The sequence below is a fragment of the Amblyomma mixtum genome, chromosome 3 (assembly GCF_055824585.1).
Source record: "Amblyomma mixtum isolate Tamu chromosome 3, ASM5582458v1, whole genome shotgun sequence".
In the NCBI taxonomy this organism is placed as follows: domain Eukaryota; kingdom Metazoa; phylum Arthropoda; class Arachnida; order Ixodida; family Ixodidae; genus Amblyomma; species Amblyomma mixtum.
Window position 1 is genome coordinate 154,648,797 of NC_143014.1, and position 13,195 is coordinate 154,661,991.

A 13,195-nucleotide genomic window follows, 5' to 3' on the forward strand; every position below is an offset into this window, starting at 1 on the left:
TTCTCATCAAGTATATGGCGCACTCTCTCTTTTACGGTAGCTGTCGCGGCTGACTAAACTTCTTGCACGCAAAAAAAGAAAAGAAAAATATCATGTATGGTATGCAAGACTCCTCAGAAGTCGATAAGCCCGGCGGGTCTAGAAACGCGAAGCGCGCGATCCGCTCTTTTGAAGCTCTTTTGAGCGGCGTTTCTTTTCTCAGTCGTTTTGCATCCCAGCCGTGCTCCAGTCGAGTCGGTGGGCTTTTGAGGAAACGCGAAACCGCAAGTGCTCAAGAAAGTGCACCGCGAATGCGCACCGTTTGATGTAGTCACGGGCCGTCAACAAGCTTCTCATATGACACGATCTTGGTGAGAAAACCATGTATGCTTTGGGGAAGAAAGCTAAATCAACAAACGTCACAATCATTTGGTCTTTAGTATACCATTCGTGATTGTCGGTTGAGATGTGGCGGGGAGCGCGGCTGCGAGTACCGAGGCGATAAAGAGTCGGTGGCTTGCTGAACCATATACGCTGTTTGCCGATAAACAGTTTTACAGTTCGTCAGGTCGACAGGCGCTCAGACGAGTTCAATGGGCGGTTAATATCTCTTAGCGCAGCTTCGTACAGCAAGCGGCTGTAATTGTGCTGCATTCTGGACGTTTTAGTTGAAAGCCAAAGCGAACTGTGAGGCAGCTGGAGGTCAAAAATATAGAGCATGAAAACGTTCGCTGCCACAACAGCTCGACGCTCCTTGTTAAAGGTGCACTGAAGAGGATTCTGAACTTGTCTTTTTGCAGCGGGAACTCGATCTACACGTTCCTAGCATTCTTAGAAACTGCAACTCATTGCCCTGTATGGCCGATTTCCCTAATTAAATCGAATTAACTTCCGGCTCCCGCCCTTTCTTTTGAATTCTGCCTCGTACGATGGGCGGAGTCGACCAACGCGTGAAGTTCCTTTCAGCCAGCTCCGTGGAGGCTTTGCTTTCGCTTTATTTTGTTTTTTAGATTTCCATGAATAAATAGTTTCATTCGCAGATAATATAGCCGCAAAATAAGCCCGCAGAAATAAAAATACGCGCGGACTATTTGCTACTACAGACTACTACGTATTACTCCGCCGATGGCAGAGCGGCAAGCCGCCACGGGACTGGGTGAAAGGCACTCCACGCGTTGGTCGACTCCGCCCACCGTACGAGGCAGAATTAAAAAAAAAGGGCGGGAGCCGGACGTTAATTCGATTTAATTAGGGAAATTGGCCACACAGGGCAATAAGTCGCAGTTTCTAAGAATGCTAGGAACGTGTAGATCGAGTTCCCGCGGCAAAAAGACAAGTTCAGATTCCTCTTCAGTGCACCTTTAATGTCATGAACTACAATTTTTATTTCGGATTCAGATTCAGAATAACTTCACTGTTTCAACCGGCCCCCCTACCACCCTCTCCAGCACGGCACGCAGGATCGCGCTAGCCCTCACGCCACCAAAGTCACCATTAGCGACAGCATAAACGCGGTGATGGACCCCAGCACATACTCGGGATCCAGGCAATGAAACCGCAGACAGTTTTTTTCTTTCTTTCTTCACAGTGTTCATTTTTCACTTCTATCATCACAACAGAGCCGATTAACCACTAACAACTTGGACTCTTTAGTGTTACCATTCGGCGCACATTTTCATAAGTGTTGCGATTTGGGCTTGTTGGTTACCGATCATATTTGGAGACACCACAGCGCTCATGGAGTCTCCTCTATGTGTGCCGTCCTTGCACTGTTTCAAATATGAGCATATTTTCATCTCATGGGGCTCGCTTTCTTGCAGCGTATAGACTACATGCCTACGACTTAGTGTGCCTCGCTTTAGTCTAACGAAGGGCATATGCTTTAGTCGAGGATGCGTGCGCAAGTGTAGTCTGTTCGCCACTCCCTACTTACAGCCCAGCCAACCGCAGCAGAAAAGTAGTGGCAAGACCTTGTTCTCATTATGCCAATATTAAAAGTTACATACCGCCCTTTGGTGTTTCCTGGTTATAAAAGAAAGTTAGAATGCAGTCATTATTTCTCAGTCCACTGGGGCTTCGAAAATCTTCCAGAGAAGTTAATTTATTCGTATTTTTTTATAAAGCTCTAGTTCTTGTTGTAAGCCGACAATAGGTCAAGCTCTGACGGAAAGGACGAAGGTACGTACCTTGCAATTTCGTCATTGTGACCCTAGCAACAAGAAGCTGCATGCAGATGGTACAGCGCGTGAATCAATTGCACGTCATGTAGAGTTATCCACGTATGATTAAGGTCAGTATTGCTTATTTTGGCCTGTTTTCGTGCTTTGTTGCTTGATGAGCGCAAGGATTTCGTGGGTGATGAAAGAGTAGCTTTGGAAGTTGTCGCGCGAGTATTAAGATTGCAGTTGTCTGTCCTTCCGACAGTTAGGCGCATTATGCGATAGCACGACGGCCACAAGGAAACTATTCTTGCAATCACAAAGCGCAAACTGGTGAGAACTCCTCGTTTCAGAGGCGTCTCTCTCGCTATTTCTCTCCGCTGCAAGCATCTGGCACACCCGATATTATTCCTGGCACACCCAACATTTCGTATTTTAAAAGGGCATAAAAGGTGCGGGGTGGTTGGTTGTTCATGCTTTCGTAAAACAGCGCAAAGAACACGGACGAAGACACAAAGGCCGCTAACTTTCAACTACCTAGCGGTTGAAGGCCAGCGCCGTGCGTGTCATTTTGTGTCTTCGTACATGTCATATGCCCTGCTTTAAGAAGAAAGAAAGTGTCAAAAGATATGTGCGTCGTAATCAGTCGACTCTCACTAGGGGTACGGCGGACGAATGCCAGCCACGCTGCTTGCTATATGTGCTCTTCCCTCCCCGCAACGGAAGCTACACGCTACATTCACGGCTTTATAGAGGAGCTGTAAAGAGAATTTCGCCCATTCTTACATCTCCACACTCTCACAAATCGCACAGGTCGGCGTCTTCACGACCGGTTGGACACGGCGAGCTGCGAGCACCGCTGTCACTCGCACCAGCTTGCGCCCAAACGACGGCGGCAGGCGACGCGACGTACACCAGCAGAGATATTCATTTGCTCGGTGGGCTTGCTTCGCACTTAGTAAAGTCTCGTATTCTGTCACCTCGATCTATCCGTAATTTAAGCCCGTTATCACTATCGTTTGCACCGTCTGCAGTTGTGCGCCGCCGTAGTACCTGGCACAATTAGGCGTATCACATCGTGCAGAACACCGTTTCGTAATACGTGCTGGTCCCCAAGAAATGTTTTGCTATCTCTTCTTTACCTGCGAACAAAGCATATAGGACGCTCATTATTTATTTTTTTAGGTTCTACCTCAAAGACATTGCAAAAGACCGGTCGAATCTATTTGATGCGTATACGCTGGCACAGCGACGATGGCCAGGCCGGTGAGCCCGACGAGGAGAAGACCTGCTCCACCGCAAAGCACGGGGGAGCCACCGGAAAGCCGGAAACGTGAACGATCTGCTTCCGGGTAAACAGCAACGTTGTTTGGGGAAGGCTTAGCAAGCTCCCTGTCAGCAGCTTTGTCTTCTTGCGAAAGTTCTTGTACAAGGAGTTTAATACGTAATGGATGGCTAGTGATTGGTTGTGTATACTTTAAGTTCAAACCACCACGGATTCGAGGTTAGCACGAGCTGAATGGTCCCCACACTCGGCTTCGACTGGAGAACACGGCTTGCCTCAGTGAAGGCCTCAAAGTTCATAAAATAGACTCTTGCGCTCGGCAGAAAATCGCATGTGCGTCATGTTTGCATGGAAATAGCCAGGATTAACTTTGTACTTCACCCGAGCTGCAACCCAACGACGTGTAATGTGTATAGCAGCACAAACAGTGATGGCACACTCGAAGTACGCGCACCAAAAAGCCAACCGTCCACTTACAGGCAGTGGGTATACAAGAGTAAAAACCCAGTTGGTAAATCGACACCATCGAGCGACCAATACTTATCCAATCATGCCGTCTTGAATTTGCTTTGTTGCGGTCAATAGTGGACGGAAGCATGCCGCTGCACCTGACTTCGGTCGTGCTCGTGATAACCTACGGCATAATTCTGATATGCGTAGGACTTCGAAAAACACTTCATCGGTCCGACGTACGCGAAAAAAAAAAGTGTACATACCCATCCATCCTCGACCAAAGCATTTTTATACGGGAAAGAATTTATAAGCGCAGTTTTTTTTATATATTGTAAGATTTCACTATGACCATCACTATGTCCCAGATCCCCCGTCGGCAGGCTTGCATTTTTTTTTCTTTTAACGTTCTTGCTATCGTCAAAAGCGTTCCCAATTGGTTTTCTATGGCAGTCTTAACTGCTCGATGAAAACGATGGAAACACTGTAAAAGAAAGTTTTTGCTACATATCAGAAGAATGGACCCTTACCCTAAATATTTCTATACGAGTGCCTTACAGTTTTTCAATATACAAAATTTTTGTCCAGGAATGCTGAACATGAGATGGTCCGTCTGAAGTACATTTAGCCACAGCCTTAAAAACAGCGATCGAATCCGTCCCACGTACCCGGGACAGTGGCGGTCCTAAGGGAAGGGGGGGGGGGGGGGGGGTGCTCTCCTTCCCCCCCCCCCCCCCCCCCCACAAAAAAAGCCTTTGTACATTTTCCCGAACGTTCGTTTTAGGGCTCTCATTGGGCGAAAAGTGATTTTTGACGTAGAAATGGAAAGCTTTTTCGTCTGTGATGCGCCAGGTAGTCCCCTACTTTGTACGTTCACCGTTTTAGATGCCTTATTTCACTTAATTCTATGTTCTACAGATTTATTGATTTATTTATTTCCGTCCACCAATGACCCCAGACAAGGGGCATTACATGAGAGGTGGGTTTTACAGAAATATTAACAAAAAACGAACATATTCTGTACAATGCCAACATCAAGGTTCAAAATACAAATTAAACAGGCAAACAGCTCAGAAAATCAAAATGCACAACGCTCAAATGCTTTCGAATACAAAAGAAAAACAAGACAAGAATAAAAAACTGGAAGAAGCGCTGAGCGGTGGGTAAGAATTCAATAACGTATTACAGAACAGTAACAACAGCATAGTAAAACAAAGTGCAATAGGTCAGCGTTAGAGCGGAAAGGTACACGAAAACCTAAAATGTGTCTAAAGATTTAAGCTTATCTTTGAATGCAAGCGTTTCTTCTATTATTACAGCGGCATTGGGAAGGCCGTTCCAATCTTTTGCTGTTCGGATGAAGAAAGCCTGCGCATATGTTTGTGTTTTTGGGTAAGGGTATGACACCTGTTGACTGTTTTTGTGTCGAGCTGAAAACAGGGAAGCTTAACAGGGAGTAGTAGAAACGATGAAAAAGGGCTAAACTGGCTAGTTTTCGACGGTGCTTTAATAATGGCAAGCTGGATCACTTCTTAAGATCGGTTACACATGTGTAGGATGAATAATCGGCATGAACAAATCTAATCGCGTGATTTTGATAGCTTCTATGCTCTCAGAAAGGAATTCCTTATGTGGGTTCCAAATGGCGGCTGTATGATCTAATTTTGGGCGCATTAATGTGATGTAGGCTAGTAATTTTACATGGGCTGGGGCAAACTTCATTGAGCGTTGAAGATAGCCAAGGGATCGGCTGGATGCTGCAGGGGTGTGGTTGATGTGCCTTGACCACGAAAGATCGTCAGACAGGTGCAATCCAAGATATTTGTATGCTTTAGTAGCATGTAAACGAGAACCGCAGATAAAGTAGCTATGTGGTATGCATGACCTTACACTTAACAATATTTAATTAAAGACATTTGCCATTTTTCACACCAGTTTCCTACTGATATAGTAAGTCATGCAAGCTGATACTCTCTTACAAGAGTATTAGTTATATAACAGGTTGTTATACGAGTTCAATTCGTACGTGACTGTCGAGGTATCGTGGTCCTGCCGTGACCTCACAGTTACTTTTGCGCTTCATGACTGGCACTATTATTCAATTTGAAATAATGTGAGATAAAAATATCTGTTTTGTTTGTGTACTTCATAGTGGTATAACGCCCCAAAGCGACTCAAGCTATGAGGGACGCCGTAACGAAGGGCTCCGGCAATTTCGGCCAGCTGGAGCTCTTTAACGTGCACTGACATCGCACAGGACGCGGGCCGCTAGAATTTTTCCTAAATCGAAATTCGACCGCCGCGTAAATATATATGAATTATATAAGATAATGGTTACGTGAGCAATATTCATACATAAATCATAAATAGATATGAATTACATATGAGCATTGTTCACGTAACCGTTAGCATTCAAAGCATGAGTTATGGTATAACATCTTATCGTTCGCCATTGATTTTGTAACAACAAAGTGCACAGAAATTGTTCTACGAATAGAGAGTAAAAAAAAAATCGTTTTCTCTCTTTTTTTTCTTTTTTTGCATACGGAAGTCATTCCGCCCCCCCCCCCCCCCCCTAGAACCAATCGCTGGGACCGCCACTGACCCGGGAGAAAATGTACCGAGTCTGTACAACGAAGCCTTTAGCCGGAACCTTTTCAAAAAGACTTCGTAGCAACGCTTGTTTTCGCTGTACGACGCTCACATGCAAGTTAGATAAATATAACAGGTTAAGCGGATGCTATGGTCTCCTGGAGTATTCTTATCGCATCATAAAGGCGTATATTTGAACAGCTAATCAATACAACAAAGGGAAGTACTGCAGAAGAGTTAGACAGATGCAGTATCGTCACATGTATTGAACTGCACTGTACTGATCAATACTGTATTGAAGCAACAATACCAGAACGGTTGACTGGACACGGGCGCCGCTGCCGCTGCTACGGCGTTCAGCCACAAGCCAGACAATACCAGACACGGTTGACTGGACAAGAGCACACAGGCGCCGCTGCCGCTGCTACGGCGTTCAGCCACAAGCCAGAGAGCTTTTCTCCTGGCCTCACACAGATGGCGACACAGTGTAAGCTCGGGGACACCCGGGAAATTCGAGGAACCAAAGTAGAACCAAAGAAGTTTCAAAAGCACGTGAATTCGGTCGTTTCGTGAAACTCATGTGCTGCATTCTGAAACTGCGTCCCCGTACTGTCCTATTACTTCATGGAATAGTGTTGCAATAGATACGGAAAACCTCTGCACCAGCTTCTCCTGCTAGTCAGACAGCGAGCGCGGCGCGCAAGCGTGATCTGTTGCTGGCTTGGCGTGGGCTTAGAACAGAGCAGCTGATGGAACCAGTAAACATATGACTTGTAATCTGAGCAAACTGCAGCCAATTCACGTTCAGAAAAAAAAAGAGCATTGAAAACATGCTCATAGGCGTCAATGGGGCCTTCACAAAAATGATTATGGTAAAGGGAAAGAAAGAGGATTGTGAAGCTTTCAGGCAATGCCTTCCTACCACATATTCCGCCGCTTCGCCGCTGATTTTCGTGCTCTTAAAAGGTTTTTCGCGCGGGCTCCTGTATAAATACATTTAAAAAAAAAACAAAAATATAAACAGTTTTGTCTCCCTCCCATGTGCATTACAAAAAAGATTCTGCGTACTCAAGCAAGCCAACTTAACAGTTCCTGTGCATTCAAAAAAAGAAAAAAGTCAGTCCCAGAGAAAACCGCGAGCCTTCGTTACTAAAACGATTTTGTCGCAGCTTCGCTTGGAAATTATTAATTATGTGACGAAAAAATTCAGTCAGGTTTTTCTTTTTGTCGGGCACATCCCTCTTGGTCACTGATATTTTTTTGAGCCAGAGCTGTGGTTTCAAATTCCTCGATTTTTTTCTTCACGCAACGCGTGGTTTCGTGGGGTGTACATGCCAAGGCGAAGAACCATTTAAACACTGCGTTGTTATTCATTGACTGCTGAAGCAAAAAGAAGGCTGATATACGTGCAACACGTTTTTTTACTGTCTACTTTCTGTCTGTCGTAAGACAAAAATTTGAGGAGTATTGAGCGATTATTAGTCGACATTAATCATTTTAGTCTAAGTATGTTGTGTTTTGCAGTTTCTGTTTTCTTTTTACATATTTATCCTGAAGCACAACTACTAACTGCTAGCTGCTTGAGTGAATTAGGATCGGAGAAGAGCTCCCATGCACTAAAAAATAATTAACCTCAATCACCGGCGCGCAAACTGAACTCCCGACCAGAACGCACACAGCCCACTGCTAGCAGGTACTAAAACCGTGGGAACCATCGCAGTCGAGGACTGAGCCTTGAACATGTGTTTTATAAAACAGGCGAGCGTTTCGCTGTCTATTAAAAATGTGGGAAACAGCGATCAACATAATACTCTGTCGGTCAAATAAAATCAATTACCAATGAAGAACAAAAACGTTTTTCAAAATGTGCACACTCTTTGGGGAGAGAAAGCATGGGAATGATTACATTGTAGCATGCTCAACTTTGCTTCAGCTGGCCAATAAAATGCGAAGCCCTTCAAGCGGGCGCTGGAAAAGCGCGTAAGGGCAGCGGGGTGGCCCCAGGTCGCTTGCAAGACGCTGTGTGGCGGAGGAAGACAGTGAATAAGACCTTCAAGTTTTTTTTTTTTTTTTGTTGTTTAGCATTTGTATGAGTTGTGTTTATCAATGCTGGATTATATTCCCCAGGGGACCATCGGTGTTTCGAAAGCGGAGCGGTTCCGCTCGATAGCGCGCCCTAGTGCGGCAAGTTTACAGCTTTCAGTAACACCTACCGGTCCCTGGAGTGGAGACTATCGGCGCTCTAGCTGCCCCGAACAACGTCTGGAAGCAGCACGCGGGCTCCCTCTCAGAACGACGCCACGCGCACCGCTATCGGTGGCACCGGTGATGTATAGTGGCACTGCGCCGTTGTCGATTAGCTTTTGCACTGACGTTACCGGGAAACACACGGAGAGTTCAGGCACGCTGACCCTGGCGGCGCTAAGCAGCCACACTGGTGCGGCACGCCAGCGGTAATTCGGTAAATAAACGACTATGGCGAGAGTAGGGTGCGTTGCAAAAGGCTTCAACACCAACCGGCCGCTCTACTGGCTGGGAATTCTGCTTGCTTAATGCGACAATTCCCCTGGGGATTAGTGTGCTCGCCCAGACGGTCAGTAAACGTAGCTAGCCAAATGGGAGCGCAAGGCAGCTGCTCCATGCCTAACTATTTATCGAAGAACACTTCTAGGAAACGATGTGCGCCGTTAACTGCTTGGTTAAAAATCGGGCGGGAGACAGCAACGTCGCTATGCTTGGGCCATTACGGGACTGCGGCGAAATGTTTGAAGCTTGCTTTGCCTTGATTTTGTGCTGTGCTTCATGCAGGCTGAGCTATTAGTACGTGCCCCATCTCACTTCATTATGTTTGCGTCGTGATAGACAATTGCTGCTATTTAATGATAGGTTGTAGATCTTTTTTGCCAAGGGCACCACTCCAAAATGTTATTAGGCCAAGAAAAGTTGGCACTCCAATAAATTCACCTAAGCTATTCGCACTTTTTCTGCGAGCTTTTTTTTTTCTAAAAGAAGCCAAGCAAATGTTAAGATCAATAAAGATAAAGATATTGTCCATCCCATTGTGACTGCAAACCTTTTTTCTTTTGTTGTGCTTCGAGCTCTAGTAAGCCCCATTAGTGCCCTTGGTGCATGTTCCCTATCCTCTGCTGCGACCGCGGAGGTTGCTTTACCGGCGGTTTCGGTGCGGGAATTTTTAGTCCGGTAATATCCGCTGATGATCAGTGCGGACATGTTTGCATGGAGAAGTAGAATGCACGGGCTGATCGGCTTTTCAACTCTTCCTTGCTACCGTAAGCTTCGCTGGCACCACTGAGCATGGCTTTGATCATGAAGGTGCGCGCGCTCAAAAAGTTTACCTTGCCGCTGTCGTTAATGGTACCGATGCGAACGGGCTAAAAACATCATATTATCAAGCTTTCCGTTTACAACAAGTCAGTGTGAGACGAAAAATTTGCCCTCTCTGTGGCAGGACTTTGGTAGTGGAATAATTCGTGGATCAGATGACAGGACATGGTAGTGCATCCACCATCGCGCCATAATTGTTTAACGCCTCTCTAGTATTAGGAACGAATAACAAGCGAGGAACACGCGGAATGTCATGGTGATCAACTGCTTTCCAGCTGCATGGACACGAGCTATAACATCACTTTTATTTTCGAGGGTTTAGTCTGTTATCTCTTCCGTCCATAATCGCTACGGCATTTCGTGTGAAACGCATGCATGTCGCAGCTTGCAAGCATTCTCTCATTACCACGCATGCATGCATCAGCAACCTCATTTAGCGTAATTAATACGGAAAGCTAGAAAAGACTGTGGACTTTCAAGGTGAAAAGTAGCGAAGTAGCGCGTAGGGAAAAAAGACGGACGGATAGAAACACAAGGACGAGCGTTAAAGGTGACGCCCGTCCTTACGTTTTCGTCCGTCTGTCGGCTTCTCTATGCACCACCTTTCGTCATAAGCTCCTCTCAGTGCTCTACACTGCAAAAATGTTTTTTTGAAAAATAGACATTTTCTGGCTGCTGCATTGCCAAAAAATGTATGTAGTGTTGTGTTTTCTGTTTTGAGCTTTTCTGTTTTGTTTTTTTTTCACAAACGTTTTCTGTTTTTAGTTACAGAAAATATTTGTGAAAAGTCTGTTTTCGGTTTTCGTTTTCTGATTTTTTCTCACTCTTTCTGCTTTTGGCTCATTGTATTTTCTGTTCGACTATTTTTTGTCGTATTTTGTTATTCTTGTCCGTTAAACATGCATTATGACACCAGGTGGTTCGGGCAAAGTCAAGTTTATTTGAAGAAAACAGCCCACGTAACATTGCAAACATGAAACTTTGAAGTGGAATCATTAGCGCAGAGGGTAGCCAGGCCGCGCTGCTCCTTGCGGGCTTCTCCTTTGTTCCGCTGCCTAAAATCCATAACTTTGATGGCTCTGCTGGAAGGAAAGAACTGGCTCAAGATTATCTTACTAAGACTATCTACCCCATTTAGGTCATGGAATAAATTCATAACCAATATAATTCGACAACAATGACAGAAAGTGGCCCAAAGGCACAAAGTCAAAGTTAAATCGTAGGCGGGTCTTTTAATAACGCATGAATCTAACCCTGTAGTCGTTTGCAACCGCTATCTGAGGTACCAAGATTAGGTATCAAAAAGCGAACTTTATAAATTTACCTGTAGCAACCAACTATTAAGGCCCATCTCGCTAACTGGAGCACCCCAGAGTCAGTGTTACAGCTATTGTTGTGAACGCATCAGCTGGAAGTTGTGGGGCATATGAAAGTCTACTCTCGGAAGGGTAGCACTGTGGGTCGCGCGCTGGTCGTGAGCATGACGGGGTTCCCTCAAATTTAAAAAACTGGTTCCCATTCCACAAACGACAGTACGCTTCGATCGAGGCCTTTGGCGTGTACTGCCGCCCTGCATTGTCAAGTAGGCAACACACGCCTGCGGCGGCACTTGCCTCCGTGCTTAGAGCGGCCAAAGGCACGCAGACGGCTTGCAACGCCACGCACTTTTCTGTTACCTTCCCTATCGCACGCATCTCTACTCCCATTACAAGAGTGCGTATATACTTTGATCGACCTAATTGTAGCCTCTCGCAGGCGAGCCTTTCTAAATAGCGTCGTCAATGAGTGTATGCATCCACACCGCAAGAAATATCTGATAAAGGTAACGACCACAATGACTAGCGTGCAGGCGAGCATAAGTGCTGTTCAGTGTCCGGCGACGGCAGATTCGGTAGGGCAGTATTACGCGTTCCCTACACAATAGCAGTACCAACTGGCTACAAGTCATTCATGAAAAAAAACACAGCACATTATCTACACCAAATAGGAGGAACTGGCACCGCGTACCTTCTTTCGCAAACAGTCCGGTCGATAGAACCATGCAGAAAACGCACGTGCTGTGCAGACCGTTTGCAGCATGCAATTCTTCCATTTGAGACCCGATGGCGCCACAGGCGCGCTTGGAACTCAGCGCCATTACGGGCCTCGTAAGTCGCCGTCGTTAACGCAACGACTCAGCAGTAGAAATATCTCGGGTGGCTGCCGAATGCGCTCTTTCTACGAAGATGTCGAAAGGCAGAGGAAATACATGCTGTGTTGTGGATCGCAAAAATTGGGACAGTGAGTTAAAGGTGTGGTATGAGATCGTCTGCGAGCTTCACGGCCCCGAACTGTACGAGGACTCACTGCCCCTGTTCGCACTCATTCGCCATGCACCCTTTCCGAACGGGCGAACGCAACAAACACGTCCTGCGGCGCTATATAGCTAATCTAGAAAGGAAGGTTTCGATCTTGGAAAGTCTGCGACGGTAAGTCCACAACATAGCCGCATGAACAAGCTGTTCCGCTGCCGAAACCATGACGGCGCGCTGTCTGTTGCTGGCGGTTGCTGGTTTGGTTTGGTTTATGGGGTTTAACGTCCCAAAGCGACTGAGGCTATGAGAGACGCCGTAGTGAAGGGCTCCGGAAATTTCGACCACCTGGGGTTCTTTAACGTGCACTGACATCGCACAGTACACGGGCCTATAGAATTTCTCCTCCAAAGAAATTCCAGCCGCCGCGGCCGGGATCGAACCCACGTCTTTTGGGGCAGCAGCCGAGCACCATAGCCACTGAGCCACCGCGGCGGCGCTGGCTGGCGGTTGCGTCTGCTTGTGTAGCGAGACTGCATTGCTCGCAAGTTAAGCTGTGTGGCGATTAGTAACAGAGACATCCGAAGCCGAATCAGGAACAAAAGAGAACGACGACTTGCGCTCCTGCATACCGTTACTGTATATTACGCAGTACACAGCCGTACGAGCGGACAGCGCTTACCGTTAGTCCGTGTATTACATGGTTTGGTCTGGTTTATGGGGGTTTGACGTCCCAAAGTGACTCAGGCTATGAAGGGCGCCGTAGGGAAGGGCTCTGGAAATTTCGACCACCTGGGGTTCTTTAACGTGCACTGACATCGCACAGTACATGGGCCTCTAGAATTTCGCCTCCATCGAAATTCGACCTCCGCGGCCGGGATCGAACCAGCGTCTTACGGGTCAGCAGTCGAGCGCCATAGCCACTAGCCACCGCGGCGGCCTGTATTACATTCCATTAAGTGCTACTGTTGAACATTGCTCCCGCAAACGCGGTTTTCGAGTACCATATTCGGAATAAAGCATTTACGTTACGGCTGCTGTGCTAGCTGGTTGTGCCTTCCTCGCGGTCCATGCGAGACAGTCACTAAAAGTGA

The 13,195-nt window shown here is 46.5% G+C and overlaps 1 protein-coding gene across 2 annotated transcripts in view; it reads right to left on the reverse strand.

Annotated features, from left to right (window-relative positions):
• The window catches only part of LOC149352434 (uncharacterized), a 180,654-nt gene that overhangs the window by 79,008 nt on the left and 88,451 nt on the right, over window positions 1-13,195 (reverse strand). The window contains exon 1 of one of the 2 annotated variants that reach the window (XR_016290794.1): window positions 6,776-6,846. The exons of the other annotated variant lie outside the window; for it this stretch is intronic. The gene's annotated coding sequence lies outside the window, so the exon portion shown is untranslated. Of the gene's footprint in view, window positions 1-6,775; window positions 6,847-13,195 lie in introns of those variants that run through there. 2 annotated transcript variants of the gene reach the window in all.